Here is a 6,683-nt window from a genome sequence, read left to right on the forward strand (position 1 = left end):
TTTCCTCTTTCCTGCCTTCATTTTCCCTGCATCCAATAAATACCATTTACACGCCATGCTTATGAAAATATAAAAATGAAACAGTCCCCATGCTGTGTCTAAATATAACCCAGAGCCATAAGAGGGGAGAAGCCCTGGATTTATTACGTGCCGTGCGGAGGCTTCCAGAAACGCCGTCTATGATATCTATCAAGGAAAATTTACAGGCGTGTAGGGAGTAGCGGAATTTGGTGGGGTTTTTTTTCCCCTAACGGTCGGAGAGTGACTTAATTCTGGAGCACTATATATTTAAATCCTACAATTCAAAAGACACGTTCCCTGGATAATAGCAAGCAACCGACAAGATGACGTTTGAATCCAGGGGTTGGCGTGGGGGGAGGCCTGCTTTAAAACTTCCCTGTGCAGCACCAGGAAGTCAGACACGCTGTGTGGTAAAAATGCTCCGAGTCCAGCAGGCTCAGATGGGAGTGGGGCCTTTGTGTATGTGATTTACAAAATTACAAATAACGGGGGTCCCACCCCCAGAGCTCTGTGTCCCCATTCCCTCCACTGGAAACTACAGTGCTTCTCCCAAGCTCACAGACGTGAGTTGACTATTATTTCTGTCTGTGTGTGTATCTATCTATCTATCTATCTATCTATCTATCTATCTATCTATCTATCTATCTGTCTATCATCTACCCCTTTTTTCCCCATGGTCCTGCCTTCTCGTCCTCTCTAAGTCACACCTCCACCTGTCCCTGTTTCTGAATGACCCTCCTTTTTTCCTCTTCTCTCTCTGGCTCCTAATTAAGTCGGTTTAGAGCCCTGTGGTCATCTTCCCTCAACATGTCTTTTCTTTTCTTTTCTTTCCTTTTCTTTTACCAGAGCCCTGCTTGACTCTGGCTGATGACGGTGCAAAGGGATTGAGCCTGGGACTTTGGAGCCTCAGACTAGAGCATCTCATTGCATAACCACTATGCTCTCTACCCTGTCCTATCCTTTGTTGTATTCATATTATATGCAAACTTAAGACAACACTAAGTAGATATTCATTTTTAGAAACATAAATGGAATGAAAAGGTGATAAATGACATCTCAAACTGCACCAAAAGATTCCTGTTTAAAAAGCCCAGGGGCTGACGGGCAGGGGAGCACACCTGCTGCCAACTGAGCCCTGGGCAACAGCACAGGAGTGCCCTGGGGGTCACAGGTGGGGGCAGCACTCAAGGGCCTCTTCTTCCTCTGTGTCTTTCGTCTTTTTATTGGGGGACTAATGGTTTACAGCAAATACACTTGTTGGTACCTGTATAACATCTCTTTTTTTAAAAAAATATCTTTAATTTATTTATTATAAAGACAGGAGGAGAGAGAGAAAGAAGCAGACATCGCCCTGGTACATGTGTTGCCGGGGATCAAACTCAGGACCTCATGCTTGAGAGTCCAATGCTGTATCCACTGCGCCACCTCCCGGACCACACCTGTATAGCATTTCTGTTTCCTGTGTCTTTCCTTCTTTTTTTTCATTAGGAGTAAAGTGGCATATGACAGGGAGACCCCCTGACTGCCCTGGGGTGCCCGGAGGCATTCTGTGGTCGCTCCCGGAAAGCTGGCTCAGGGATGGCACGGGCTGCCCCGGCCTGCGGGGTCTGTCAACGGAGACCTAGGGTAGGGGGCGAGAGAATGAAGGAGACAAGAGGCACGAAGAACGAGAGCAAGACAGGAGGTCTGATCAAGCTCTAAGAATCTTATTTTGCAGCCGCAATGTAAGCACAAGCAAGGAGGAAGTTCTGCTAAGGTAGTGGGGGAGGGAGGTGGGGGAGCGAGCTTCCAAACAGCTGGACGGTCATCTCAGTTCCAAGGGTCGGAAGGTCCGCTCTACCTATAAATGTTTTTACGGGCTACTTTCAGGATGTTTTGTAACTTTCTATATGAGAGACTTAGCTAAGGCCTTGGCCCCCGGCAACGGGCCGAGCAGGGGTGCCACCGGTGTACTCGGGTCCCACCTGCCCCCACTCCAGGTGGTGGGGGGGGTCCGTCATGCCTCCCCAGGGACAGACACACACTGAGCACCGGGCATCGCCCAAGCCCCAGGCTGCTCCCTGGACAGGGCTTCTCTCCCACTGGGTGCAGGGCCACTGAGTGTCCGGTACCTCACAGACGTCTGCCACCAGGCCCCTGGGTTCCGGACACCTGCAAGCTGCTCGCTCCTTTGAACATGGAGTGGTGCCGACCTCACCATCGTCTCTGCAGCCCCCTGGAAGGAGGTTGGCATGCTAATAGGTAGCAGCAGTATAGCCCGAAAATCTAGACCTTTTGCATGGCGGGAAAAGCCCCTAGAAAATGGGTCATTATATCCGGATTCAGAGCTTTCCAGAAGAGTGAGGCAATACTGACAGAGTTGGGTCATGTGTGGCATTTCCTGCAGGATCAGACTGGACTGTGGGCAGGTGAGATCAGGCCGGGAGAAGCCGGTTAAGACTGAGATGCCTCTTGTATCTCCATAGCAACAAGATGTCTAAAGTAACAGTCGCCTTCACAAAACGTCTCCCAAGTAGCTTTCTTTCTTGAGAGTTGATCCCGTGGAAAGGTGAGATAGATAAATAGAAAGACTGGCTTTTTCAGTTGAGGTCTGACTCACCATTTGCCCACTCCTAGCCCCCTGCCCCCATTATGCCCTCAACTCCTTTAGAGCAAACAAATGTCTTTTTATCCCTGAGGCAATGCTGGCAGCCCTGTCTCCCGTGTCCAGGCTGCGGAGGAGGGCGGCACCACTGTTCCCTGGAAGGGGCTGGGCACACCTGCAGCGGGTAAAGCACAGGTGACAATAAGCAAAATACCTTGGGAAGCATTGTCTCCAGGCTCCCAAATCAAGTGAAAGTAAAGCATCCCTGAGAGCAGATGCAGAGTTCACTCCCATCTTGAAAGCACACAGTGCAAGGAGACCTTCCGAATCTCTTCATTTTGCTGAAGTCTACCCTGAGGAAAAAATGGCAATAATAGGCTCCACTTAACCCGGCAGAACTACAGTGGTTTCAATCTACCTTTGAAATACCTTCCTACAAAGTCCTTTTATTTTTTAAAAAGGTGTTTGGTGGTCCACAGAATTACCTGTGTAAGAATTACTGAGCTGGTACACTTTCTGATCTTTCTTTCTCTCTCTCTGGCCTCTTTCTTTCTTTCCTTTCCTTCCCCTTTCTCCCTTTCTCTTTCTTCCTCCCTTCTTTGATTTCTCTCTTCTCTTTCATTTCAAGAAATGTGGAAAACATTAACTAAAATTGTGTTGGTCTGTACAATTTTATTCTGTTAAAGACAGGTTTTATGATACATTTAGCCTTTTAAATGACACTAATAGTCTCAGGGGTCTACCTCCAGTGGGACAATTAAGTCCATTTCAGTGCCATTTGGCTGAGGGGAGAGCTGAGACAATTCAGTAACTGGATCTGCGCCTCCACACGGAACAGCAGCCACAAGGGAGAATGCCGAAACTTAGCGAAATAATAAAACTGTAGCCAAGTTTCGACATGTACAGACTGAAGCTTTTTTTCTCTTATTGCACCCCTTATTTTTCTCTGGTGTCTTGGAGAGGGTGGTAATGGGAGCTGAGTTGTGTTGGTGAGGGGAGCTGTGACTAGCTAATGAACATTATTAACCCTCCCTCCTCCTCCCCTCCTCCCCTCCTCCCCCTTCCCTTCCTCCCCTTCTCCCCTCCCCCCTCCTTCCCTCCCCTATTCCCCCCTCCCTCTGGCCCCTGTGCCCTCCTCCCCTTCTCCCCCTTCCCTTCCTCCCCTCCTCCCCCCTCCCCTTCTCCCCCTTCCCTTCCTCCCCTTCTCCCCTCTTCCCCCCTCCCCTCCCTCCGCCCCCTGTCCCCCCTCCCCTTCTCCCCCGTCCCCTCCTCCCCTTCTCCCCTTCTCTTCCTCCCCTTCTCCCCTCCTCCCCCCACCCCCTCCCTCTGCCCCCCTCCCCTCCTCCCCTCCCCCCAGTCTGCAGTGCGCTTCCCCCCAGAAACAGTAGAGGTTTTACTGGATTTCCTTGTTGCTATTTTTTCAGTCAAACAAATCGGAGTGATACCTGTGCCTAATGAGACGCGCAGAGTCTGCTTTTCCAGGGAGAAGATGTTTTGGTGGTCAGAAATCTATTCCGAATACATATTTGTGTGTTGCTCAATTAGGGAGCTGAGTTGCAATCAAATTATTACCGACAGAGAAACAAGGAAGGCAGAGGAAGTAATTGAGTGAACTCCAGAGCCACACATTTGGCTTAGCTCAGACTTTTAAGTTGAATCACAAGTCCAAAAACTCCACTTCAGCAGAAGGTCCCTGAGGACCACCACTCACTTTTCAGACATCTGATCCCGGGAAATTACCTTATTAGAAAAACTACTGCCCCCCCAAAATCCCCCTTTCTCTTCTGAGTGTGGGCATGTGTTCTTTCATCACGTTTCAGGAGAGCACAGAGACACTTGTTCAAGCTAGAAAAACTGATGGCAGGGCTCTGCAGACTCTGCAGACACGCCTGTGGTGCGTCTACCTTCCTGTTGGTTCTAATGTCACTGCCCAAAGGAAACAAAGTCACCGCCCAAAGAGACCCAGGCCTGGACCTTCTGTGAAAGCCGGGCTCTGCTGAGGAGTCCTGCGCAGACTTTCACGGGCACTAACTGCCCTGGACACAGGGGACTTACTTCTTGGTGCTGTCACAGCATCATACTTGGGGAGGGGAGGGCAGGGGAGGGGAGGGGAGGGAGAAAGGGAATGGGAAAGGGAAAGAAAAAGAAAAAGGAAAAGAAAAGAAATGAAAGGAGAGGAGAGGAGAAGGGGAGGGGAGGGGAGGGGAGGGGAGAGGAGGGGAGGGGAGGGAAGGGAAGGGAAGGGAAGGGAAGGGAAGGGAAGGGAAGGGAAGGGAAGGGAAGGGAAGGGAAGAAGAGAGGAGAGGAGAGGAGAGGAAGAGGAGGGGAGGGGAGGGGACGGGAGGGGAGGGGAGAGGAGGGGAGGGAAGGGAAGAAGAGAGGAGAGGAGAGGAGAAGGGGAAGGGAGGGGAGGGAGGGGAGGGGAGGCAAGGGACGGGAAGAAGAGAGGAGAGGAGAGGAGAGGAGAAGGGGAGGGGAGGGGAGGGAGGGGAGGGGAGGCAAGGGAAGGGAAGGGAAGGGAAGGGAAGGGAAGGGAAGGGAAGGGAAGGGAAGGGAAGGGAAGGGAAGGGAAGGGAAGGGAAGGGAAGGGAAGGAAGTCAGAGTCAGAGCCCTGGGTGTCCTGGGAGCTCCAGGCTGGAGAGGAAGTGTAAATCCCCTTCGCTGCAGGTCCCCAGGCCCCCTGACAGCCAGCTGCCTCTGGTTCTCCCATCTCACTCGACCCCCCAGCACAGGACACCGCAAGTCCATCTCCTCCCGGGGCTCTGCCCCTCTCCATCCTGAGTCTGTCTCCACTAGCTTTATACCCTGTTTATACCCTGTTTCCCCAGGGAGGTGCGGACATGCTTGACAGATGGAGACGCAGCCAGGATGAGCCTGCCACAGTGTTCACAAATTTTGTGGGCTCACTCAGGGGCCTCCCAGGATTTGTGGGTTTGTCGTCATGGTAAAGTCACTATACTTTTGAGTAAATAGTAATAAACAAAAAAAGGACTAGAGAAAACAAGGCAGTAAATAGCTCATCATGGAAGTATAGAGGAAAAAAAGAAAGAAAGAAATTACTTTTGCAAACCCAACAGAGATACAGAGCAAATATAAATGACCTTTTCCGTGATCCCTTTCTGCTGCTGCAGTCCTGAATGAAGATGTTCTGCAGTGCTTGCTGTGGACACACTGGAGATGGCTGTGGAAGACGCAGGACAGAGATCAGCTGGAGCTCGTCTCCGCTGACCAGACACTCACTTCTTCAGCAACTTTTTTGTTCCGGCTTGAACTGCAAATTGAACCATGTGATAGTTTTAAAGAGAGTTGGAAAGATCAATGAAACTTTCTTGCAGGAGAGGCCATGGATTTTTTAATGTAATGCATTTTAAGTAATTAATTTTTCTTTGAAATGCTTTCAATTTGCTCACGGGAATACGATGTCTGTGGCAAATGTAACGCAGTGTATCTGAAGCTTATGCTAGAGTCTCAATATGCAGAGGCTAAAGGTACACTCTTTCTTTCTATTGTGACTGGACAAAGAGAGAGTTAGTTCAGTGCTGGACTAATATAAAAAGGAGGTAGAGATCGATAAGATCTTCAGACTAAATGAATTTTGGCTGCACTTTTTATTTCTATCTGCCTTTGGAAAACAAAATATCTTCAGTGTTTTTGTCCACATCTGTAATACAGCAGTGCATTTCTAAGTCAGTGTTGGGAATATACCAGTAATGGCCACTGGAATTTCTCCTGAGTAACAGAGTGGAGAATTATCATTTCACATGCTTAATTCGCTACTAGAACCAGGTGTCTCCCAAAAGTCATCTTAAAATGGAAAGAATTACTATTCAATTCACCAAATACACTAAAAAAAAAACCCTGATAAATCAAGAACCGTATTAAGTGTTGAAAATAAAAAATGGTTTTTACAATTTAGAAATCACAGGACTTGGCTAGCATTGAACGAAAGCTCTCAGGGATTTCAAACAATGAAGATACTGGATGAATTTGAACGCATTTTCTGTTGAGGACCAATGTAAGCTTTTATTTGTGTTGCTTATTCTAAGTTTCAATTTAAGATGGAGTTTAAATTTCATGT

At 48.9% G+C, this 6,683-nt stretch overlaps 1 long non-coding RNA gene across 1 annotated transcript; it reads right to left on the reverse strand.

The window, feature by feature from the left end:
• Positions 1–1,367: 1,367 nt before the first annotated feature.
• Positions 1,368–5,822, reverse strand: LOC132533043 (uncharacterized). Its single transcript, XR_009544928.1, has 3 exons — positions 5,707–5,822; positions 2,133–2,236; positions 1,368–1,642 (listed from the first exon to the last, which is right to left on the reverse strand). It is a non-coding gene; the product is annotated as an uncharacterized LOC132533043 (long non-coding RNA).
• Positions 5,823–6,683: the final 861 nt, after the last annotated feature.

This window comes from Erinaceus europaeus, chromosome 15 (assembly GCF_950295315.1).
Source record: "Erinaceus europaeus chromosome 15, mEriEur2.1, whole genome shotgun sequence".
NCBI classification, from domain to species: Eukaryota; Metazoa; Chordata; class Mammalia; order Eulipotyphla; family Erinaceidae; genus Erinaceus; species Erinaceus europaeus.